Source organism: Tursiops truncatus, chromosome 9 (assembly GCF_011762595.2).
Source record: "Tursiops truncatus isolate mTurTru1 chromosome 9, mTurTru1.mat.Y, whole genome shotgun sequence".
Classification (NCBI taxonomy): Eukaryota; Metazoa; Chordata; class Mammalia; order Artiodactyla; family Delphinidae; genus Tursiops; species Tursiops truncatus.
The window spans coordinates 45760942-45787920 of NC_047042.1; the positions used below are offsets into that span (position 1 = coordinate 45760942).

Here is a 26979-nt window from a genome sequence, read left to right on the forward strand (position 1 = left end):
GGCTTGTCTCCTCCACACAGGATCCCAAGACTGTGATGTCCAGATTGTGGCTTGACGTGTTGGCGCCCCAGGGTGCGGGTCCACCCATGTGAACCTTCTCTTCCTTACAGACCCTTCCCTGGGGTGCAGCTCCCGACCCGATGCCTCTTTTCTGTCCTACCCGGTTACATGAAGATCTTTCTTGCAGCTTTGATTGTTTAGTTCTTCTGATGGCTTCCGGTTAGTTTTCTGGGAGAATTATTCCACATGTAGATGTATTTTTGATGTGTTTGTGGTGGGAGGGAGCTCCATGTCCTCCTACTCCACCATCTTCATCTATGATTCTATTATTTAAATTAAAAAGTTCGAATTCCTCAGCAAGGCATTCAAGGTCTTTTATAATCTGGTCCAAACTACCACTTCAACATTTTTATTACCACATCTTCCTCTTGGCCAAGTAAGCTTCACTCCTGCCACACCAATAGATTTTTTTATATCCTCCAGTACAAAATATATTCTCACACTTTGTTTTTGGTCATGTTAGTCACTGAATGCGATGCCTTTCATTCCCTGTTTTACTGTTAAAACTCCACACATCCTTTGAGGCCCAAATAGATTGGTATTTTCTCCAAGAAACCGTCCTTGTAAATTGGCACTCCCAATTGTGATTGGCAGTTTCATACTTTGCGCCTCCTATTGTACTTTTTGAATCCCATTTCCTTCATATTTATTACATTTTGTTTTAGTTTGGTATCACTGGCCTTCCCCAGGAGGTAGGAAGCTTTGTGAAAGCAAGGGCAATTTTTTTGTTCATTTTTCTATACCAACCCACTATGTAGTGTAAGGCTTTGTACACTATAGGTGATCTTTAAATGAGCTGAATGAGTGTAAGGGTTTGCAAAGTATCAATTCTATAAGAGTTTTGAGTTTGAAAACATGTTACCATTTAATTAACTTTAGTTCACTTATTTTGTGGAAAATATGGTTTACTCGTTCACAGACCCAAAGGCTGATTTCTCTTTTTGCCTATAAAGTAGATCTTAGAAAATATTATGAGAAATGAAGTGCAAGTTAATCAGAGAGGTGAAAATTAAATTTTCCTTGAAATGTCCTCAGATTTAAATTCAGAGAAACTGTTCAGAAGGCAAAAATGTGGTTAAATTTGCCAAATCTAAAATATTTTTAGTAATATTTTATGGTGATTGTCAATCTTCTCAGGGCTCAGACACAGACTATGGAAGAAGCAGGTCTACTTTTCTGAAACTAGAGGAAATGCTATTTGGAATTGAAAGTGGCCTTGCAATCTGAGAGACTATATAGCAAAACATACAGCACTTGAGATGTAGCCAACACTAAGTAGACTCAAACCTTTCATTATCTTTACCCTTTCCCCCAATTATTTTTGAAAGCAAGTCTGATATAAGTACCATTTACTCCTAGGACAGGATCCTGTGGAGTCACTGCCTAATCCATTACACACTCTCAAGTTATGGTATCCTTTTGCCTTAGATTTAGTTGTTGTGTTTTTGTTTCTTGTTTTAAGGAAGAAACTTCTTAAAGTTTCTTACTGTAGAGTTGTGTTGGAGAAACAGAGGCTGTTCTAATTTAAATGTCTTATATGATTACTGTGTGTGCTTTTTAAGGATTCCCCACTGATGCCTTTTAGAGCCCTGGGTCTTCAGAGTCCACGATTTGAAAATTGCTGACTTAATAATTTAATTTAGCTTTATGGAGGAAACATAATAGTTATTTTGCTCTGACAGCATGAGTTCTGAATGTTTCCACTCCCTAGAAGTTGATAAGGCAACTCTTCACTAGATTTCTTAAAACTCAGCAAGGAGAACCTCTCTTAGTGGTGGTTAAATGAAATGCAGTTAGAAAATTTGACAGGAGAAGGTAAAATATTTGACATCCTCTACATACTCATATATAATGCTCTCCATACATGTGGATTCCATTTCTCCACCCAATTCCATATTCACTGTATAGAGTACTGAGTAGAGTTCTCTTTGCTATAACAGTAGGTCCTTAGTAAAAATACTTAATGTTTTAAGTTGCCAAGGCTGTGAGTGGCTGGAAGGCTCTCACATTGCCTTTGGTTTGTCTCATGTTTTCCCCCTTAGAATGTAAATTGCTCAAGTACAGCTACCTTTTTGCCTTTGAGACTCCTTTTCAATCAGCATAAATAAATGATTATTGACCTTTAGGACAATGGTATCAGGCTGGAAAGGGTGGTAGCCCAACTACAGACAAAAATATTGCTGCCTAGATACAGCAGCTCAATCAAAAAGTTGCATGCACATATTCTTGCTTTGAGTAGGGCCTACTGTATGCCTCATTTCACTAGTTTTGTTTTCCTTTTTGGAGGGTTGCTTTTAATGCCTTTGTCTTTTAGTTATGCAGCTTTGTAGCTACAGTCAGTCTTCCCCACCCTTGCCCCAGGCCTACGAGAATAAGGGTAGTTGATTTATGCATCAAAAGTCTGATAGTACATAAAAGGTCATTCATCGAAAACTAAGGGGGCTGTTTAAACAGTGGTGGTCATGCAAATTAGTATGATTGCTGGCCCAGGTCCTGAGAGAAATTAGGTTGAGCTGAATGGAAACCAAGCTATGAGAAAGTTTGATTTTAAATAAGGTTTGAGAGCATACGTTTCTACTCTGGTACCAGATTTTTTCATGTCACTATCGTGAATTGCTACCAGTTGCATGAAATTAATAAATGTGTATAATAGGGCTATGGAGATTGGCTGGGGGGTGAGTCTGTGGTAACGGCATTGTTGGTAGGCAGATAGATGTTTTTAATTTATCTTTACTGTTTGGTTAGACAACATGAATTATTTTGAGATATAACTTTTTTTTTTTTTAATAATTCTCCCACACCTGCCTCCCCCACCCCGTAAGGAAGCCTGACACCAAGAGAAGGAACAATAGATTCCTTTGACTCTGACCCTCTGTGCTAGTCTGACTAGAGTTTGTTTATTTAATTGAAAGATATTTGACATATAACATTGTATAAGTTTAAGGTGTACAATATGTTGATTTGATACACATAATATGATTATAGATTGTAATATGATTGCCATTGTAGCATCAGTTGGCACCTCTATCAGGTCACACAATTATTATTTCTTTTTTTGTGGCGGGAATAATTAAGATCTAGTCTCTTAGCAAGTTTGATGATTATAACACAATATTGTTGTCTATGTTCACTATACTGTACGTTAGATCTCCAGGACTTATTTATCTATTGGTTGCAAGTTTTGACCAGAGTTATTTTTAAAGGTGCTGTGGATAGTTTCCCTTCAAACTGGTCTTTCTCTGTCTTTGGCTATTCTGCCCCACTCTTCCAACAATGGGCAACTTGGGCAACTGATAGGGCGAAGCTCGAGAAGTTCTGGACGTATGCAGTGAATAACAGGAAGTGGTGCAACATACCTTTGGCTAATCCCTCTGAAGTCCCACCTCCTCCCCTCCATTAATTTCCTTGTGCTATTTCTAGTTGGCAGCCACTGCTCAGCATCTCAAAGAGATGGTAACTGGATTTAGTGGGACTTCTCTAAATCCCAGAGTCATGGTGTCAGTAAACTCTCATGATTCTATTTTCACTTATATGTATCCTTTATTCTCATAAATAATATCAAGACACTCTCTATGTTGAATCAGCTATGGAGGATATTAAAAAAAATAAACACAAAGCTCTCACTGGATGCATGACGCCCTTCCTTAGGTTGGCTTTTACATTCTGGAACATACATGGAAGAGTGCATATAATGTAAATGTACAGCAAAAAATAATAAAATAAAAAAATAATAAAAAACAGCAATGTACCCTCCACCCAGTTTGAGAAATAGAACATAACAATACCTCTGAATTTCCCTATGCCGTGGGTCCCTTCCTAATCCTATCACCTCTTGCCTTTCAGAGGTAACCACTATCCTGAATACTGTTGTATTAATTCCCTTGCTTTTCTTTATGGTTATACCACATATGTATGTATCCTTAAATAATAAATCACTTAATTTCATGAGCTTCTGAACTTCATATGAACTGAATCACATCTACGTGTATGCTTCTGTGACCGGCCCTTTTTTGCTCAACATTATGGCTTTGAGATTAACCTGTGTTGTCATCTAAAGCTGCGTTTTGTTTATTTTTATTGTTGTATTTAATCTATTGTTTGATCTCAATTTTTATATCTATTCTCTTATTGATGGATATGTGGGTTGTTAAATTGTATACACTAAGATTATACATTATACCTTACTTTAAGATATTAAATAGAAAATTTCTAAACAAAATATTTTCAAATTGTTTAATCATATTTCCTTTTTGCCTGAAATGGCTATATGCAATTCAACTGAACGTTTCTCTAATTCGTAAACTGCTCAGGCATTATCACAGCAGTCACTTTGAGAAGATACTAGTGATATGTCGCTAAAAGGGCACATCAGCCACAGACAGACAGAAATATATTCTGTAGTGGGTTGAATAAGTGCTCCCCCTGATGCCCACCAGGAACATCATTATGTGAACTTATTTGGAACTAGGGTCTTTGCAGATGCAACTAATTAAGATGAGGTCATGCTGGATTAGGGTGGGCAGTAAATCCAATGACTGGTGTCCTGACAAGAAGAGAGGACACAGAGAGACACAGATGCACGGAGAAGAAGGCCATATGACTATGGAGGCAGAGATTAGAATAATGTAGTTACAAGTCAAAGTATGCTAAGGATTGCTGGGAGCCACCAGAAACTAGGAAGAGGCAAGGAAGGAGTCTTTTCCTAGAGGCTTCAGAGGGAACGTGGTCCTGCCAACTGATTTCAGATTTCTAGCCTCCAGGACTGTGAGAGAATAAGTTTCTGTTGTTTTCAGCCACTCAGTTTGTGATCATGTGTCATGGCTGCCCTGGGAAACTAAAACACCCTCCATGAGTAAAGACGGATGAGATGCACCTCATGGAGCTTTGGATTCTAGAAGACCCTGCCTAGTTTCCCAGCTTCAAAACTCTCGTCTTGGTGGGGCTCCTTGGGCACCAGGATCATGACCTCTTACAACAGTTCCACAGGCTGAACTGCTGTCCACGATGGTCCATCTGAAGTTGGCTGACGGAGTTGATGTCAGGTTGTAGAGCTCCTGTTGGGCTGTACTCAGTGAGTTCAGGCAGTGCTGAGGGGCAGCTGACATTATAGGGCTTGTCCTCTGGAAGGACTGTGGGCCCACCCACTCACTGTGCCTGAGCAGTCCTCCTCAGTCCTGGAAGAGGCCGTATCTGGATGGAGGTGATTAGCCTAGTGGAAGCTCTAGCTGCCCCAAGTCCAGCTGATCACCCCAAGGGTTGACAGGATTTTCACACTGGCTGGGAAGCTCAGCTCTCAGCCAGAAAGCCTCAGCAAGTACCTGTAGGGCAAAAGTTGCCTCCAGTGTTTGAACAAGCACTGTTGGCTCTGTTGGCTCTTATTTTCTTATTTCTGGCCTCTAAAGGAATCCTTTACTTCTCAACAGCTTTGCTATAGATTTTAAACATTTAAAATGTTTTATTTAGCATATTAACTTGTGCTGTACTAGAAGGTTTTCTTTGGACATTTAGTCTATCATTTGAGCCTAGCCACTGAGGGCTAGAATTTAGCTGTCCCTTGCAAAACGGCATTAGCGGTTAACCAAGAATCATATTCTACTGAAGAAATATAGGTATTGTAATCTGTTAGCTGTCCATGTTCATTCTTTAATTCAATAGTCATCTATATAGGTAAGCCAGTGTACTAGATATCGTTAGGAATCCAAAGACAATAGAATCAACTTAAGCCTAGCAGACTATCTATAAATCAGATAAGTATCTGGTAATTTTGTTTATAGTTTACCCATGACATAATTCTGTGTATTAATTTATTTAATTAGAAATTTCAAAAAAATAAAAAGAATTTCCTTCCATTGTTGTTAAAGGAGAAACATCTAGATATGACTGTAGATTTGATTGATCATAATGTCTAAATTTGGGATTACTTATGAATTAATCTGCCAGTTACAAAGATATCTGTAACAGGGAATGCCCTTCCTTTATTTTTATTGTTTTGAAAAGTTAAAAATTCCTTAATTTTTTGTTCCTGGTACGACTACCACAATTTACAGGGCAATATACCTGATATAATGAAAAGAAAATGACAAAGCTACAACAGATAAAAGACCTCAGGAATGTACATCTAATTGACACTACATTGCATTAATAAATAGCTGCACTTTTTGCAAACTGTGTCTGTGACAGTCCTGAACAAGAAGGGTTTCCTGTTAAGCTGCAGTACCGTTTCTAACTATGGATCATCATTCCTTCCGTGGCAGATTTTTACAGTTGCTCTAATGCTTTGGGGACGACTGTCTCAAAGTAACCTGCAGTTTTCTTGACAACTCCTTGCTCTCTCTCCTGCTGAGAAATGTAGCCCTTTTCTTCTGAGTTTTTAGAACCTTCTGCTACCATCCACCACTTCCACCACCAGATCCATAACCACCACCATAGGGACTGCCCAGACTTCTTCCACCAAAACTGTCCCCCTTTATGGGTCCATAATTTGATTGCTGTTGTCCACTATAATTTCCAAAATCATTATAGTTCCCAACACCACCATAGTTACCTCCAAAACTTCCTCCTTCATTGTAACCATCATATCCTCCACCACTGCCTCCATATCCACCACCTTGGTTTCCATATCCACGTCTACCACCACCAGCCTCCTTTTCCACCAAAGTTTCCACCACGGCCAAAGTTACCTCCACCACCTCCAAAGTTTCCTCCACCACACATAATGTTGCCAGATCCACCTCCACGACCTCTTTGTGATCCAACAGACTACATTTCTTGTTTAGAAAGGGGACTTTTTCACTTTACACTTATCCCCATTAATAGTGTGGTACTTCTGAACAATAATTTTGTCAACTGTATCATGATCATCAAAAGTTACAAAAGAAAATCTTCTCTTTTTTCCACTCTGCCTGTCTTCCATAACTTCTATGGTTTCAATCTTGCCATACTTTTCAAAGTAGTCTCTCAAATTATATTCTTCTGTATCTTTTTTTTTTAACATCTTTATTGGAGTATAATTGCTTTACAATGTTGTGTTAGTTTCTGAGGTATAACAAAGTGAATCAGCTATATGTATACATATATCCCCATATCTCCTCCCTCTTGCGTCTCCCTCCCACCCTCCCTATCCCACCCCTCTAGGTGGTCACAAAGCACCGAGCTGATCTCCCTGTGCTATGCAGCTGCTTCCCTGTATCTTCTTTAATACCACCAACAAAAATTTTCTTCACTGTTAGATGGGCATCAGCCTTGTGTGGTTGAGCACACATTGCTGCATCCACCTCTTCAACACAAGAGTTAGTCACAAAACCAAAGCCCCTGGAACGTTTTGTTTGGGGGTCTCGTATCACCACATAATCTGTAAGTGTGCCCCATTTCTCAAAATGTTCTCTTAAGCTATCATCTGTAGTTTCAAAGCTCCGACCACCAATAAACAGTTTTCTCAACTATTCTGGTTCCTTTGGATCATGGCCCTGCATTTTGAGACTGGACTCACCTCTTCCAAATTGAGTTCAATATCGCCTCTACTTTAAGTGTAGTCAAATAACTTAATTTCATGTAGGCAGCTTCCTTTTTTGCTTGTAGGGAATGTAGGTGTTGGCTCTTGTATTCTTTTTGAATGTTATTTCAAAAGCTATTTCTGTGTACCATCTGGTACACCATTATTCAGCTTCTTTAACAATAAATAGCAAAGTTGTCACTAACCTACACAAATGAGGGCTATTCCAACTCTGCTTTCCTGAACTTGAGGCACCAACTTGATTAGAGAAGGGAAACTAAAGACTCCACTTTTCTCCCCTACTATCCCTCATCACAGCTGATCAAAGTCCTTTCTCCTGTACAATCTACCAATGGGGGAGGGGTACTGGTTTGCATGAAGTTGTACAGTGAGTGATTGAGAGGTCAGTCTCTGAAATTCAAGTCCTGGCTTTGAAACATCCTAGTTGTGTTACTGTGGTAGGCTCTAACTTCAAGCCTGGGTTTTCCTCATGTATAAAACTGGGTGCAGTAGCATGTTTTGCGGGATGAGAGTAAATATTAAATAGGATAATGTATGAAAAGTGATTACATATATTATCTGGCATTAGTTCAGTGTTAAATAAATGTTGATATGAAGCTATGACACATGTGGTCCAGTCTTACAGCAGTATAGCAGTCAAAGCCTGGAAGCTGAAAAAAATCTGATATGCTCAGTCTCCTTACTTATACTTAACCAACCCTCTGAAGAGGACACATAGCCTTTAGCAACACTTCTTAAACCCTCTTTGCTTTCACACCTACTCAGTCAGTTATTTGACTCACCTTAAACTCCTGCCCCATAGACAAAGAGCCTCTCCTCCTTTCAGTCCTCCCTCTTCTCCCAATGTTGAATCACCTAATAGCAAGGAAAGACACTTCTCTGGGGAGATCTGAAAAAGAAAATGAGTGGGCAAAATCAAAATTCTTTTAGTGGTTGTTAACCACTGTTTGTTTGATGGTGATAAAATGGCCAACATACCAATATACAAAAACTGCTTTCTCCCATCACATTTTATCAATTCTGATGTCCTTTTAAAAACTATCATTCATTCACACATTATTGTAAGGTTCTGCAGCCAGAAAACTGAATCACTGACCAATCAGATTCAAAGGACTCGTAGTTTTGATGGTCAGGGGAGCAGGTAATTTTGGAGCAAGATGCTCCAAACACTGAGTGATAATAAGAAAACCATAATACCATTTAAAGTATGATGTACATTTGTATTACACTTTACAATTTTATGAGTGTTTTCACATAAGTTATTTAATCTGATTCCCCACAAAAATCTTGTGAGGTTGGCAGACTGAGGATAATTGTCTCCGTTTTAATAAATGCAGAGACTGTAACATAGGAGATTGACATGGGAGGTGCTGCAGTGAGTGGCTTCAGACAGTCAGAGAGTCAGATGAGAGCCCTGGTCACCCAGGAGGGAGGCCGATGAGGGGCACAGGAAGGGAGGGCCCCTCTTAGCCCTGCCATGCACCCTGAGGAGCAGAGCATCCCATTTGGTACTGATGCCTTAGCTTGTTGATTCTTGCTGTATATCCTTCCAGGCATTTTGTGGCTATCTTACGATGTTGGCAACATAATGGAATTTTATCTGCAAAACACGTTAGCCTAAGAGAAAATTCTATTAACACTTGCCTTTCCTTTCTTCTACTCTGATATTAAAAAAAAAAAGAGTTAAAGAAAAATTATGGTTTTTTTTAAGAAACAGGAAAGATTTTCTTAGGTTGATTTTTCATAACTAAGGATTGTTAAACATGTCTGTTGTGGCTTTCAGAGCACAAGGTACCACAGTCAAGTAAGACCTTTTATCCCCCAGTAGAGAGAAATGGTACATTTTATTCAATACATTAAATTATGTAGACATTAGCCACAACATGTTGATTCAGCTTCACAGGAAATGAAAATCAATACCATCTGTGTGGATAGCGGCTCTACATTACCACAGCACACACTGTAATGTGTTCATTGCGTCTCAGCTCCAAAACCTCACTTTATTTAGAATGACATTATTGTAAGATTTTTAAAAGTCACTTTAATATGCATGTAAAAATCCAAATCAAGAAGTCAACAGATTTTGAATCCAGATTTTAGAAGCAATATTCTCCAGCTGCTTTGAATTTGCCTAGCATTTGATAAATTTTGAAACTGTCATGAGATACAGGTCTTCAAAGGCTGTGAGACATGGCCCAAGTGCCTAGCATCGAGCCCAGTACACAGCAGGTGCTCAAAAAATGTTTGTTGAATTAATGAATCAGCACAAGATGCACCATCAATTTCATAACATATTCTTGGGGGGCTTCCCTGATGGGGAAGAATCTGCAGTGGTTAAGAATCTGCCTGCCAATACAGGGGACACAGGTTTGATCCCTGGTCCAGGAAGATCCCATGTGCCACAGAGCAACTCAGCCTGTGTGCCACAACTACTGAAGCCTGTGTGCCTAGAGCCTGTGCTCTGAAACAAGAGAAGCCAGCGCAATGAGAAGCCCATACACTGCAATGAAGAGTAGCCCTAGCTCGCTGCAATTAGAGAAAGCCCGTGTATAGCAACGAAGACCCAACGCAGCCAAAAAATAAATAAATAACATATTCTTGGGAAAAAAGAAACCTTAAAGTAAATGTACCCATTGACTGCAAGATGTACAATGATTTAATTTTAAAAAATATTTATTTATTTATTTGGTTGCCCCGGGTCTTAGTTGTGGCAGGCGGGCTCCTTACTTGCGGTTCTAGGGCTCTTTAGTTGTGGCTCGCCAGCTCCTTAGTTGTGGCATGTGAACTCTTAGTTGCGGCATGCGTGTGGGATCTAGTTCCCTGACCAGGGATCGAACCCAGGCCCCCTGCATTGGGAGCATGGAGGCTTATCCATTGCATCACCAGGGATGATTTTTAAAATGTGAAAAAAACTGATTAAGAATCTACGGAGGGGGCTTCCCTGGTGGCGCAGTGGTTTAGTCTGCCTGCCAATGCAGGGGACATGGGTTCGTGCCCCGGTCCGGAAAGATCCCACATGCCGCAGAGCGGCTGGGCCCGTAAGCCATGGCTGCTGAGCCTGCGCGTCCGGAGCCTGTGCTCCGCAAAGGGAGAGGCCACAACAGTGAGAGGCCCGCGTACCGCAAAAATTAAAAAAAAAAAAAAAAAAAAAAAAAGAATCTAGGGAGAGACTTCTCTGGTGGTCCAGTGGTAAAGAATCCACCTTCCAATGCAGGGGACACGGGTTCACTCCCTGGTCGAGCAACTAAGATCCCACATGCCGCGGGGCAACTAAGCCCACGTGACACAACTACTGAGCCTGCACACCTCAACTAGAGAGACTGCGTGACGCAAACTACAGAGCCCACGTGCTCTGGAGCCCACACGCCACAATTAAAGGGAGAAAACCCGCATGCCACAAGTAGAGAGAAGCCCGTGTGCTGCAACAAAAGACCCAGCATGCTGCAACAATTATCCTGTGTGCCGCAACTAAGATGCCACGCAGCCAAAAATAGTAAAATAAATAAATAATAAAATAAATAAATATTAAATGTATGTTTTAAAAAAAAGAATCTAGGGAAAGCAGTAGTTGCTCTAGGAGAGGCAAGTATAAATGCATTGGAAGTCTGAAGGACAAAGAGTTTAATTTCAGACAGAGGGACCAGATAATCTTTTTACTATAATTATCTGGAGGCACTGTTAGGATGGGCCCTTTTTTGAGAGCTCCAGAATTCCTGAGTAGGAGTGGCTTGGAGGAAACAATCTGGTTGGGAAGAGGATGACGGAGCAGCTAAGGGACTTGTTCTAAAAATGCATTTGTTTAGCGAGCATGCTGATTTCTTTAGATTGTATGTTTATTATCTGGAGGGCCTGGATAGGACTGGAGGTGAGGAGGGGTTGATGGTGAGTATGTAGAATTTAAAAATTTTCCATTTTAGGCATATAGGAATTTATGTCTAGATCTGTATCTTTATCTGTCTACTCTCTGTCTACTTGTCTATCTCTCTTTTGCTTTCTTTTAGTGAAAGCAATAGACTCAAGTTATCTGTCTTTATTGAAAATAATCAATATTTATATTTATTCTATACTATTATACTTCATCATCCTCTCCCATATTCAGGGAATTTCCTGAGTGAGCATCTTTGTCTTCTCCATCTCCATACCCACAGCATTAGTTAGCACAGAGCCTGGCTTTCAGTAGGTGTGAAATAAAGTTATTTATTGAAAGGAATGCCCTTGAAAAGCATAGATGGTATGGTTAATTCTTTTCAGCATGACCACATATCAGGTCATCTTTCATTTTGTAGACAGAATGATGAAGCAAGATTAGAGGCCCAACTTAGAGTCATAAGTAAAAGTCAGAAGAAAACCTGAGCAAGAATCCAGAGGATTCAAGTCCCAGTAGTGTATTTTGCATCATATTATCCAAGTTCCAGCAAAAATCACATGGATGTTCCTTGCATATGAATATGTCCTTTGTGGGAATTGGGACCGTTTTATTATTATGTCAAACCTTTAAAAGTCAGACATGCACTTTAAATTGATTTTTGGGGGTAGGTTTTGACCTCTCTTGTTACTACTGTCACATGCATGTGCAAGACAGCTGATGGGAGAGGATGTGTACCTGCCTCCAAGTAATTACATGCTACGGAGCCTCATCATTTCTGGTTCTTTAATCCAAATTTCTTAACCAACTCCTTTCAAATTGGATCTTTAGTACAGCCATTCTAATTCTATAGCTTCAAAACAAATTCATTTTAAAAAATATTTATTTATTTATTTTTGCTGTGTTCTGTCTTCGTTTCTGTGCGAGGGCTTTCTCTAGTTGTGGCAAGCGGGGGCCACTCTTCATTGCGGTGCGCGGGCCTCTCACTATCGCGGCCTCTCTTGTTGTGGAGCACAGGCTCCAGACGCGCAGGCTCAGTAGTTGTGGCTCACAGGCTTAGTTGCTCCACGGCATGTGGGATCCTCCCAGACCAGGGCTCGAACCCGTGTCCCCTGCATTAGCAGGCAGATTCGCGACCACTGCGCCACCAGGGAAGCCCAACAAAGTCATTTTTAAGCTATTTGAACTTAAAATATTTGGAAAAAAAATCTGAACGATTTCTGAAAGCACAAAGCAGGTATTTTCTTCAAACTCAAGTAACTGAAATAACTGAAGATATTTAGTTCAAATTGCAAATAAATTCACCTTTGGATTGAGACAAGGCAAGAGAAATATCAGACCCAAAGGTCAAAAGGAACATTTTGGAGTAAGTTATAAACAGAAAATAGGGATTTAGAATGGAAAAGATGAATCAACAATAAGATGGGGTCATGACACCTTGGTAAGTATTTTTTATTATTTTTTAAAACTCACTGTGCTAACCCAGGACTTTATTTTCACTGACTCTAATTGAGACTATTTTAGTGATTTTGTGTGTGTGTGTGTGTGTGTGTGTGTGTGTGTGTGTTGAAAGGATCAGGAAATGATACTCTGTACTTTGTTATGTCTTGATTCAGAGAAATTTAAAGCATATAGAAATCTTGGGCTAGATCTCTTCTCCATTCCCTGACTCTCCCTAGAACACTTATGCCAAAAATTACCATTCTCTGTGGTATCAGATTCTCAGGGAGAAGTAACTGTTTAGAGGAATTCATTTTCCAAATGCCCAAATTTCACCAGATTCAAATAGTGCTGATGTAAATAAATAACAGTTGTAAACTTGAAAAGTGGATAAGATTATTAGATGTGCCTGTCGATAGGTAATTAGCACAAGCACATTTGTGATTTATTGGAAAGTTCAAGGGCAACTGGAATGACTTCTGTTATTCTGCAGTTGCATGTTGGAGTTAAATCCTGTGTTTTCTGGAGCTGCAAACGTCTGTAGTATGATATTCATCATCATTTTAAATGTGTTTATTGAGTGGGAGGTCTCTAATTAGGAATCTGCTCTCATTCCAGTTGATATTGGGTTAAAATGTACTTTTTCACCAGCTACTGAAAAAGAGTTCCTAATCCAGCAACTCCACTCCTGGCTATTTATCCGAAAAACAAAAACAAAAACAAAAAACACTAATTCAAAAAGATACATGCACTCCTGTGCAGCATTATTTACAACAGCCATGATATGGAAGAAACCTAAGTGCCCATCAATAGATAAATGGGTAAAGACGATGTGGTATACATAGATACACACACACACACACACAAAGTGGAAAATTACTCAGCCATAGAAAGAAAAGAGATCTTGCCATTTGTGACAAAGTGGATGGACCTAGAGGGAATTATGTGAAGTGAGGTAAGTCAGACAGAGAAAGAAAAATACTGTATGATTTCACTTATATGTGGAATCTAAAAGACAAAACAAATGAACAAATATAACCAAACAGAAACAGAGTCATAGATACAGAGAACGAACAGGCAGTTGCCAGAGGGGAGGGAAGTTGGAAGAGGAGAGAAATAGGTGAGGGAGATTAAGAGGTACAAACTTCCAGTTACAAAGTAAATGAGTCATAGGGATGAAGTGTACATTGTGGGAAATACAGTTAACAGTTATGTAGTATATTTGTATAGTGACAGATGGTAACTAGACTTATAATAGTGATAATTTTGAAATGTATAGAAATATTGAATCACTATGTTGTGTACCAGGAACTAACAATGTGTTGTAGGTCAAGTATGCCTCAAAAACAAACAAACAAACTCACAGAAAAAGAGATCAGATTTGTGGTTACCAGAGTGGGGCTGGGGAGAGAGGTAACTGGATGAAGGTAGTCAAAAGGTACAAACTTTCAGTTATAAGATAAATAAGTACTAGGGATATAATGTACAACATGATAAATATAAGTAATACTGCTGCGTGTTATTTATGAAAGTTGTAAAGAGAGTGAATCTTAAGAGTTCTCATCACAAGGAAAAATCTTTCTATTTCTTTAATTTTGTATCTATATGAAGTGATGGATTTCACTAATCTAATTGTGGTAATCATTTCATGATGTATGTAAATCAAATCATTATGCTGTACATCTTAAACTTATATAGTGTTGTATATTATATCTCAATAAGACTGGAAGAAAAAGAAAAAAGGAAAAATAAAAAGTTCCTAAAGCCAATCATCAGTGTAAAAAAAGATTTAGGAGAATATCAAAAAATATTTGTTGACTGACAATGGAGAGGGGTGGGTTGGAACATATAATAAGTTTACCATTCTTCCAACTCAAAAAGTCTACACCCTATCAGGTTTATACTTTATCTATCCTCAGCGGGAGTGGGGTGGCTCTTCTCACTTTGCAGTGATTTGTCACTCTGCCTAACTAACTGGCCAGTCTCTTGTCCTGATTTTCCCACAATTGCACTGTAGCTTCTAGCAATACCAGGTGTCTCGCTTTTCTGCAACCTGTCTCCATGCCTGTACCCTTGCTGTTCTTTCTCTGTCTGAAGTGTCCTACTCATTAATCGCAGCTTTGAGTCAGGACTCAAATGCTACTGCCTGGGTAACGGGACATTCTCCTCTCACTCCCAGCATACGCAGGTAAGGTAATCTTCTGATTGTATTTGCTGGCTGGTTTGCATGTCTGATTCCTCAGGAGACTGAAATATTCTTGGGGGCAGGTGCTTTGTGTGTCTGCATTTTTGTAACCCTGAAACCTGGCATAGTGCTTTCACACATGGTATGTGCCCTTGAAGTATTTACTGAGTGAATGAGTATATTCCTTGGTGTAAATCATAAACATAACTTTATACTGCCCATATATCTTATAAGATTTCTCATATCTATCTCTTTCAGGTATAATTTTCTTTATATAAGTGATGCATGCCTAAAAACATATTTTTAATTTTGTGAATTTAATAAAATTCTAGATCCATGCTGTATTGTCCTATAAAGGAGTTGCTAGCCACATGTGGCTATTTAAATTTAAATCAGTGAAAATTAAATAAAATTAAAAAATTCAGTTCCTCAGTAGCAGCACCAGCCACATTTTAAGTGTCCAATAGACACATGTGGCTTTTAGCCATTGTATTAAACAACAAAGACAGAGAACATTTCCATCACTGCAAAAAACTGTATTGAACAGTGCTACCTTAGAGAAACTGGATATCTTTGGTAATGTTTCAAATTCTTCTGTAAAGTAAATAATCATATTCAAACTAATTACCTTTGAACATCTGAATGCTAATATAGCCAGGTTTTAAAATACTAGTCTTAGATATGTTACATTCTCTGGTACAGACAAATCTTTTACAAATATTTTAAACAGTCTATATTTAAATGTAAAAAGTGTTCAGAAAAATAAAATATTGAGACTAGTGAGTCACACGATGACCTAGGTGCACCATTTTCTTACTTCTCCCTCCTGAGACACCAATAAAACTAAGCAAAAAAATGTTTTAAGTGCTCTCACTCCACAACATGAAGAGAGTAAGACAAGGATCATCAGTGGACAAGGGGATTCAAGAGGTTTATGAAATATAGAAAGTTGATGAAGCATACTGGAGAAAGTGGCAGCCTATACTATACCTGGAGGGGTATAAGTCACCACACTTGGAAACATTTGATGCAGAGGGGGTCAGGAATGAGTTGTGCAGCAAAACAGGAAGATTTGTTAAAAGTCTGTCAGTTGGAGAGAACCTACAGCCTGGCACAATAAAGGAAAAGTTACCTATATCTGTCTCATTCAGGCATTTTAAAACATCAGGGGTAAAGAGAGTATGGAGAGAGACAGAAAGAGGCACTTACAAGATAACTGCCTGGCAAGAAGCTTCTCATTAGCAGCCCTGGGTACTGGAAGATACTGCAGCAAGGCTCTCAAGGTTTTTTAACCATTAGGTAGGAGGATAGAATACATTTTCAGACACGTTCCATACATCTTTTCTTAGGAAGTTACTAGAGCGTATTCTCCACCAAAACAAGAGTAATGAGTAAGGCATATGCTCCTTTGGTGGACTGGACTATTGCTTCCTATTGTTCACATCTCCCCTGTCATTGACGTATACATTCATGTCTACATTTCCCTACTCCTTTGATGTTGGGGTTGCCCATATGATTTGCTTTGGCTAGTGGGGCACTGGTGGATGCCGCATGAGCAGAGGCTTTCAGTATGCTTATTTGGCGTGTCTTGGTCTTTTTCTTTCTTCTTCCATCTTCCATGAGAAGAGCGTGCCCCAAATAGCTGCTGGTACCACATGAAAGACACATGGAGCAGTCTTGAATTCAACCCACATTCTGAAGCAGAGTGAGAACAGTAAATGTTTGTTGTTACCACTGAGATGTCAGGGCTGCTTGTCAGGCAGCATTACGGTTACACAGCATTTTTGTAGTAATAATTATTAAGAAGCTTTCAGGAACAATTAATCCAATTTGAGAGTACTGACATTCCTCCTCTAGAATGGTAACTGTGCAGCAGACCTGAAAGCAACTGGTCCAGTTGGGAATATGAGGATTAATGGCTCTGGGAGGGAGATCTTCAAGAAATAAGAAGAATCAACAGAATAGAAGGTATGATTGAGACCTTGGGAATATAGTTAAGGCAAATGGAAGAGCACAAAAATGGGAAATCCATTCCAACTGAATTGCAGGAGCACAGCAGTCATGATATTGGACTCTTTAGAAAAGGGGTCTTGATCCTATTATATTATTAGCTCTGTAGTGAACACTATTTATATAGATGTAATTAAGTAAGATCCATTTATAGTTCCCCCCTCCCCCGCATGGGTATACACTTATATCCAAACTCCTCAGGTTGTGAACATTAAATGTGTACAGCTTTTTGTATGTCAATCATACCTCAATAAAGTGGTTTACACACACACACACACACACACACACACACACACACACAAATGATTAAAAGAGAAAACAAAGCAGAGGAACAAAAAGGAAACAAAACAGACAAAAAGCCAAAGAGGGAAAAAACTAACTATGGTAAAAGTCCCTCAGGTCATCAAAAACCAAATTCCTGAGCTAGAACGACCAGAAACCTAGGCCCAGCCAGGGATTTGTATAGGTGCTTGGAATTCCATAAAAATGGCTCTTTATGAGGTAATAGCAAGAAATGAATCTATGAAAGCTAGGGATAAAACACAGTGGTTTTCTCACTTTCTGGTCTCAAGACTCTTTTATTCTTTTTTTTAAAAAAGAGACACCTGAAGCGCTTTCTTTTTCTGTGGGTTATAGCAATTGGTATTTACCTTACGAGAAATTAAAACCTATAGGATGCTTCAGTGGTCTTTTCATTTCTAGTTTGAAAACCTATTATAATTTTTGGTTTTTAAAGAGCTCATTAAAGTCTACACTTAAAACATTAATTCTTTTGTCCTTAAACTCTGAATGATTGGTCTCAACGGACGACTTAGCTGGCATCATGATACTATATGAAACTGTTCCATTGTGTAAGACACAATAAGGTATATCATTAAAATCTGTAAAGTTAAGAGGAAGATAGCTTTCAACATAATTTATTTCTTATTTACAGTTTTGCCCAGTTTCTTTGCAGTAGATTCCTTTTCCATGAGCCCAGATAGCCTGCTATGTCCATTCCTGTATCTTTATTTATTTTTCAATAGGTTTGTGGGGTTTTTTTTAACATCTTTATTGGAGTATAATTGCTTTACAATGGTGTGTTAGTTTCTGCTTTATAACAAAGTGAATCAGCTATACATATACATATATCCCCATATCTCCTCCCTCTTGCATCTCCCTCCCACCCTCCCTATCCCACCCCTCTAGGTGGTCACAAAGCACTAAGCTGATCTCCCTGTGCTATGCGGTTGCTTCCCACTAGCTATCTATTTTACATTTGGTGGTATATATATAAGTCCATGCCACTCTCTCACTTCGTCCCCAGCTTACCCTTCCCCCTCCCCGTGTCCTCAAATCTATTCTCTACATCTGCGCCTTTATTCCTGTCCTGCCTCTATGTTCTTCATAACCATTTTTTTTTTTAGATTCCATATATATGTGTTAGCATATGGTATTTGTCTTTCTTTTTCTGACTTACTTCACATTCCTGTATCTTTAAAGGCAGAGGTTGCAGCTGTGGGGCAAGAAAGCAGCAAGTTGTCTCCTCTTTCTTTTTAAGCCCAACAATTCATCGTGCTCGTGTCTGACTTATTCAGCATTGGTAGGGGAATCCGGGCGCTGGACATGTCTCCAGTAACTCAGAGGAGGGAACTGAGGAGTCCCTTTATTTATTCCTTCACTAATGCTCTTCCTTTCTTCATGGAGATCTGAGTTTCTGACCTAATCATTTTCCTTCTCTCTGAAGAATATTTTTTAACATTTCATGCCAGGCAGATCTATGGATGAAAAATTCCTTCAATTTTTGCCTGTGAAAATCTTTATTTTTCCTATACTTTTGAAGGATAATTTTACTGGATACAGAATTCTAGGTTGGTGGTTTTGTTCTTTTCTGCATGCATGGTTTCTGAAGGAAGGTCTGATGTCATTCTTATCCTTGTTCCTTTATAGATAAGGTTCTTTCCCCCACCTCTCTGGCTTCCTTAAAGATTTTCTCTGTCTTTGATTTTATAGAGTTTTAGGTATTTTCCTAAATAGTGTTCTCTGAGCTTCCTGGATCTATGGTTTTCTTTCTGTCATTATACTGCGCTTTATTATGAAACTTTTTATCAGATTTAAGTTTTTAAAACATAACATGTAAAACTAATTTATTTTTAAAATAACTACAGCATTTTCCAACCAAATAAAGCTCTATAACATCTTTTCATATTTAACATTCTTTTTCAGTCTTTTTAATGATCCCCTTCACATAAATATCTATAAAAACACCTAATTTACTTTATTGTTTCTTACGAGTCCAAACCCTCACAGTAGTTAAATCTGAGTCAGTCACTTTCCATTATTTTGCAATAGCCAAAAAAAACAAAAACAAAAAACCCTCTAGGCTGAAAGTTGACTTAAACTTATTTTAGCTGCAAAAGAGCAAAATAAAAATTTCCTTTTTTGTATTGGCAAAATTTAAAAATATCATATGATCAAGTTACCCTTATAGTTTTAAAAACATGATTGTTTTTAATGTTGCAGTAGTTGGATGTTGGGTAGCCCATGGGAACAGGTATCAGGGTAGCGGGGGAGGTGGCTCTTATTCAGGTCTGTTCAAAGGGGAGTATCCTCTTGAGCCTTGGTTTTCCATCTGTAAAATATGCATAGTGCCTGCTCTGACTCTTCACAAAGAAAGAAAAGAAAAATTCCTGATTTGGGGAGCTGTAATAGCCCTGAGAGATCATTTTGTCAATTTTGATGAGAAAACAGAGGCAAAAGTGGGTTGAAAACTTGCTCAAGGGCAAATATCAAGGGAACACATAGAATCACTGTATTTACATTTGGCATTGGCAGTGCAAAGCTAATGTTTTTATTTGTATAACCCCAGTGCATCCTGTGTAAACTCATTATAACAGTATGAGCCTTATGGGCCACTTACATTACAATAACATATTTCTCAGACAGAAATCTGCTGGTATGGAAAATATCTGCTTTTTTAAATGGGATCAATCTCCACCTCCATAAGCTGTCCAATAACTGCATTATCAGTTCCTACATCTTGTCTTTTCTGATAGTTACCAAAATCTTTGGGTATGTTTTTCATAATATTTATAAGCTGAGGCAGGGTCAGTGAGTTGAAAGCTGAGGTAGGAGTTAGCAAGATGGATGAGATGGGTACTCTGGACATAACAACCCTGATGGTTGAAGGCACTGAGATGGGAAAGAGTAGTGTGTTCACCACATTACAAGTAATTTGCTTCTGGACTCATCCTCTTTTGTGAAAGCCATTCGTCTGTGCTCTCCTTCCTAGAGGCACAAGGAAGAATTTGTTGGGTGTGTGGGTAGGGGCATCCTCGATTTCTTACCCTTCTCACACTTAACAGAGGTCCTACTGATTCTGTTAAAGATTCTGGAATGTGCCCCCTTGTGTTGTTGATTTTACCACAGTCTTAGTTCAGGTCAACACTTTTGCTTAAATAACTAGTTACTAGATTACAATTAGCCTCTTAACTAGCTCACTGCCCTCACCCAATTGACTCTCCACAAACATCATTATGTTTCTCAGTCACTTAAATGCTTTCAACCTAAAGATAAAGAACCAAATTCTTTATTGTGACATTTAAGGCTGATTCCCAGTGCCCGCTCTGGCCTTGCCCTGTGCTCCTGCCCTGCGAGCACTCACACTGCTCTAGTTTACTGGCCTTTGCTGAGTCACCGGCTCTTCCGGTGATGCTGTCCTTGTCCTCCCCCTTTTCTCACATGGCTAATAACAAATTAACCTTTTCTCTCCTTCCTTCTCTCTCTCTCTCCCCTCCTTCACTTCTTCATTCCACAAATATTTATTGACACTCTTCTATGTGCCAGTCATTGAAGGTGCATTAGTGAGCAAAACAGGAAAAGCTCTGCCCTCGAAGACCTTTCACCGTGTGTTTGTGTTGGGGGTGACAGAAACGAAGTGTATTAACTAATAAATAATGCTGTATGTTAGAAGATGATAAGTGCTGTGGAGAAATAGTAAGCTGTAAATGGAAGGGGAGGATGCAGGGAGAGATGTCATTTTAAATAGAGTGGTCAGAGTAGGTCACACACACAGAAGATGGCATTTCAGCAAAGATTAGGATGAAGTAAGGAAGGGAGCCATTTGGTTATTTGGAGAAAGGATGTTCCAGGCAGAGGAAGCAGCCAGTGCAAAGGCCTGGCATGTTCAAGGAGCAGCAAGAGAGCTAGTGCATCTGGAGCACAGTGAGTGAGGAGGACTCACAGAAGAAGAGGTCAGAGAGGTTCCTGGGGGACCTGACAGCCATCTAGGTAGTGGTAAAGACTTCAGTTTTTATGCTGAGAGAAACTGGGACCCAGTGAAGGCTCTGGAGCTGAAGAGAGACATTATTCGACACACGTTTGAAAGACAAGAAGTAGGGAGAGCAGTAAGGAGGCTACTATAGAGGCTTCCCTGGTGGTGCAGTGGTTAAGAATCCGCCTGCCAATGCAGGGGACACGGGTTCGAGCCCTGGTCCAGGAAGATCCCACATGCTGCGGAGCAACTAAGCCCATGTGCTACGACTACTGAGCCTGCGCTCTGGAGCCTGCGAGCCACAACTACTGAGCCCATGTGCCGCAACTACTGAAGCTGGCGTGCCTAGAGCCTGTGCTCCATAACAAGAGAAGACACTGCAATGAGAAGCCTGTGCACTGCAACGAAGAGTAGCCCCTGTTCGCCGCAACTAGAGAAAGCCCACGCGCAGCAACAAAGACCCAACACAGCCAAAAATAAATAAATAAAATAAATAAATTTATATAAAAAAAATAAAATAATGCAATAGATAGATGGTGGTAGCTGGGACCAGGTGGCAATAGAGGCTGATGAGGATTGGTCAGATACTGGGAGTGTATATATATTTTTTGCATTTTAAACAATTTTAAACAAAATATCATTGAATAAACTTGACTCTTTTTGGTGTACAGGTCAATGAATATTAAAACACATACAGATTTAAATAGTTACCACCACATTCAGAATCTAGAACAGTTCCTCAAACTCCTAAAACTCTCTCAACCTAACCCTTGTCAAACACTGTTCTCTATCACTATAGTATGGTATTTTCAAGAATGTCATATAAATAGAATCATATAGTAGGTAACATTTTGAGACTGGCTTCTTTCACTTGGTACAATGTCTTTGAGATTCATTCAAGTTGTTGCTTGTGTTCATAGTTTGTTCTTTTTCATTAATTAGTAGCATTCCATTATATGGCTGAACTACAATTTGTTTATCCATTCACCTGGTAAAGGACAGTCGGTTGTTTCCAGTTTGGGGTGATCATGAACACTGCTACTAGAAAGTTAGTGTATAGGTGTTTGAATTAACATATATTTTTATTCCTCTGGGATAAATGCTCAATAGTACAAATTCTAGGTCTTATGGTAATTGCATATTTAACTTCATAAGAAACAGCCAGATTATTTTCCAGAGGGGCGTACCATGTTACAGTACCATTAGCAAAGTAGGAAAGTTCTAGTTGCTTTATATTCTTGTCAGCACCTGGTGCTGTCAGTATTTTTTATTTTAGCCATTCTAATAAGTGCATTAATAGTATTTCATCATGGTTTATATTTGCGCCTCCCTAATTCCCTAATTTGGGAATTAGATGGCTTCACAGGAGAATTCTAACAAACATTTAGAGAAGAGTTAATACCTATCCCTCTGAACCTATTCCAAAAAATTGCAGAAAGAAGGAACACTCCCAACCTCATTCTATGAGGCCACCATCACCCTGATACTAAAACCAGAGAAAGATATCACAAAGAAAATTACAGGCCAATAACACTGATGAAAATAGACACAAAAATACTCAACAAAATACTAGCAAACCAAATCCAACAATACATTAAAAGGATCATCCATCATGATCAAGTGGGATTTATCCCAGGGATGCAAGGATTCTTTAATATCTGCAAATCAATCTGTGTGATATATCACATTAACAAACTGAAGCATAAAAACCATATGATCATCTCAATAGATTCAGGAAAAGCTTTTGACAAAATTCAAAACCCATTTATGATAAAAGCTCTCCAGAAAGTGGGCATAGAGAGAACTTACCTCAACATAATAAAGGCCAAATATGACAAACCCACAGCTAACATCATTCTTAATGGTGAAAAGCTGAAAGCATTCCCTTTAAGATCAGGAACCAGGCAAGGATGTCCATTGTCACCACTTTTCTTCAACATCGTTTTGGAAGTCCTAGCCATGGCAATCAGAAAACAAAAAGAAATAAAAGGAATCCAAATTGGAAAAAAGGAAGTAAAACTGTCACTGTTTGCAGATGACATGATACTATACATAGAGAGTCCTAAAGATGCTACCAGAAAACTACTAGAGATAATCAATGAATTGGATAAAGTTGCAGGATACAAAATTAATATACAGAAATCTCTTGCATTCCTATACACTAAAAACAAAAGATCAGAAAGAGAAATCAAGGAAACAATTACATTTCCCTCTCATCAAAAATAATAAAATACCTAGGAATAAACCTATTTAAGGAGACAGAAGACCTCTACTCTGAAAACTATAAGGTGCTTATGAAAGAAATAGAAGATGACACAAAGAGATGGAGAGATATACCATGTTCTTGGAATGGAAGAACCAATATTGTCAAAATCAGTATACTACCCAAGGCAGTCTACAGATTCAGTGCAATTCCTATCAAATTACCAATGGTGTTTTTCCCAGAACTAGAACAAAAAATTCTAAAATTTATATGGAAACACAAAAGACCCTGAATAACCAAAGCAATCCTGAGAAAGAAAAATGGAGCTGCAGGAATCAGACTCCCTGCCTTCAGACTATACTACAAAGCTACAGTCATCAAAACAGTATGGTACTGGTACAAAATCAGAAATATAGATCAATGGAACAGGATAGACAGTCCAGAGATAAACTCACACACCTATGGTCAACTAATCTATGACAAAGGAGGCAAGAATATACAATGGAGAAAAGACAGTCTCTTCAATAAGTGGTGCTGGGAAAACTGGACAGCTACATGTAAAAAAAAATGAAATTAGAACACTCCCTAACACCATACACAAAAATAAACTCAAAATGCATCTAAGACCTAAATGTAAGGCCGGACACTGTAAAACTCTTAGAGGAAAAAATAGGCAGAACACACTTTGACATAAATTGCAGCAATATCTTTTTGATCCACCTCCTAAAGTAATGAAAATAAAAACAAATATAAACAAATGGGACCTTATTAAACTTCAAGGCTTCTGCACAGCAAAGGAAACCATAAACAAAACAAAAAGACAACCCACAAAATGAGAGAACATATCTGCAAAGGAAGCAACCAACAAGGGATTAATCTCCAAAATATACAAACAGCTCATGTGGCTCATATCAAAAAAAACCAACACAATCAAAAAGATGGGCAGTAGGTCTAAATAGACACTTCTCCAAAGAAGACACACAGATGGCCAAAAAGCACATGAAAAGATGCTCAACATCACTAATTATTATAGGAATGAAAATCAAATCTACAATGAGGTATCACCTCATACCAGTCAGAATGGACATCATCAAAAAGTCTACAAACAATAAATGCTGTAGAGGGTGTGAAGAAAAGGGAACCCTCTGACACTGTTGATATGAATGTAAGTTGGTACAGCCATTATGGAGAACAGTACGGAGGTTCCTTAAAAAAACTAAATATAGAACTACCCTATGATCCAGCAATCCCACTCCTGGGCATATATCCAGAGAAAACTCTAATTTGAAAAGATACATGCACCTCAAAGTTCACAGCAGCACTATTTACAAGAGCCAAGACATGGAAGCAACCTAAATGTCCATCGACAGATGAATGGATAAAGAAGATGTGGTACTTATATACAATGGAATATTACTCAGCCATAAAAAAACAATGAAATAATGCCATTTGCAGCAACATGGACGGACCTAGAGATTATCATAATAAGTGAAGTAAGTCAGACAGAGAAAGATAAATATCATATGTTATTGCTTATATGCAGAACCTATTAAAAATGATACAAATGAACTTATTTACAAAACAGAAATAGAGTCACAGATGTAGAAAACAAACTTATGGTTACTGGGGGGAAGGAGTGGGAGGGATAAATTGGAAGGTTGGGATTGACATGTATACACTACTGTATATAAAACAGAAAACTAATGAGGACTTACTGTACAGCACAGGGAACTCTACTCAATACTCTGTAATGACCTATATGGGAAAAGAATCTAAAAAAGAGTGGATATATGTATATGTATAATTGATTCACTTTCCTGTACAGCAGAAACTAATACAACATTGTAAATCAAGCATACTCCAATAAAAATTTTGAAAAAGAAACTGCCAGACTCTTTTCCAGAGGGGCTGTACCATGTTACAGTCCTACTAGCAAAGTATGAAAGTTCTAGTTGCTTTACATTCTTGTCAGCTCCTCGTGCTTTCAGTATTTTTTATTTTGGCCATTCTAATAAGTGCATAACAGTATTTCGTCATAGCTTAACATTTGCGCCTCCCAAATTCCCTAATTTGCATTTCCCTGTGCACCTATTAGAATGGCTAATGATGTTGAACATCTTTTCATGTGATTATATGTTATTTATATATACTCTTTGGTGAAGTTTATAGTCAAGTCTTTTGCTCACTGGAAAAAAAATTGAGTTGCTTGTTGTACTACCATTGAGCTTTGAGAATTCATTACATACTCTGGATACAAGTTGTTGTTCGATATAGTTTTGTAAATATTTTCTCCCAGTCTCCATCTTGTCTGTTCATTGTGTCAACTTCCACAGAGCAAGCATTTTTTTAAATTAAATTTTAAAATTTGAGATAATTGTAGGTTTATACACAGTTTCAAGAAATAATGCAGAGGAACCGCATATGCCCATTACTTAGTGTCAGCCAATGGTAACAGCTTGCAAAACTGTTGTACGATATACAGCCAGAATGTTGGTATTGAAATAATCAAAACACAGAGCCATTCCATCACCACAGGCTCTCTCATGTGGCCCTTTTGTAGCCTTATCCACTTCCCTCCCAGTCCTACCTCCTCCTTAACCCTGATGACCACTAATCTCTTCTCTATTTCCATACATTTTGTTACTTCAAGAATGTTACATAATATAGAATCATACAATATGTAATTGTTAAGATTTACTTTCTTTCACTCAACATAATTCCGTGGAGATTCATCCAAGCTGTTGTTTGCATCAATAATTTGTTCCTTTTTTTGCTGAGTGGTATACTCCATGATATGCATGTACTATAAATTTGTTTAACCATTCACCCACTGAAGGACATCTAAGTTGTTTTCAGTTTTATTATATTATATTATGAACACAGTTGCTATGAATATTTGTATACAGTTTTTATGTGATAAGTTTTCATTCCTCTGAGATAAATACCCCAAAGAGTATAACTGATTGATGACATAGTGGTTGCATATTTACTTTTTTAAGAAACTACCAAACTGCTTTCCAGGGTGGCTGTACACTTTATATTTTCACCAGCAATATACGAGTGATCTAGTGTCTCTGCATCATTGTCAGCAGAGAGCGCTCACTATTTTTCATTTTAGTCATTCTGATAAGTATGTAGTGATATCTCTTGTGGTTTTAATTTGCATTTACCTAATCACTACTGATGTTGTGCTTTTGTTTGCCATCTGTATATCCTTTTTGGTGAAATGTCTATACGTGTCTTTTTCCCATTTTCTAATTGGATTGCTTTATTTTTTCTGTTGAGTTTTGAGAGTTCTTTATCTATTCTGAATACTAGTCTTTTGTCAGATATGTGGTTTGTACATCTTGTTGTTTGCATTCTCTTTAATAGGGTCTTTCATAGAACAACATTTAAAAACTTTCCCCCTCCAGCTTTACTGAGATATAACTGACATATAACATGGATAAAT

General features: G+C 38.4%; 1 long non-coding RNA gene across 1 annotated transcript in view; it reads right to left on the reverse strand.

The window, feature by feature from the left end:
* The window catches only part of LOC109548727 (uncharacterized), a 259164-nt gene that overhangs the window by 78725 nt on the left and 153460 nt on the right, over positions 1-26979 (reverse strand). The window contains exon 4 of the long non-coding RNA XR_012333964.1: positions 8356-8462. This is a non-coding gene — a long non-coding RNA (uncharacterized lncRNA). The remainder of the gene's footprint in view (positions 1-8355; positions 8463-26979) is intronic.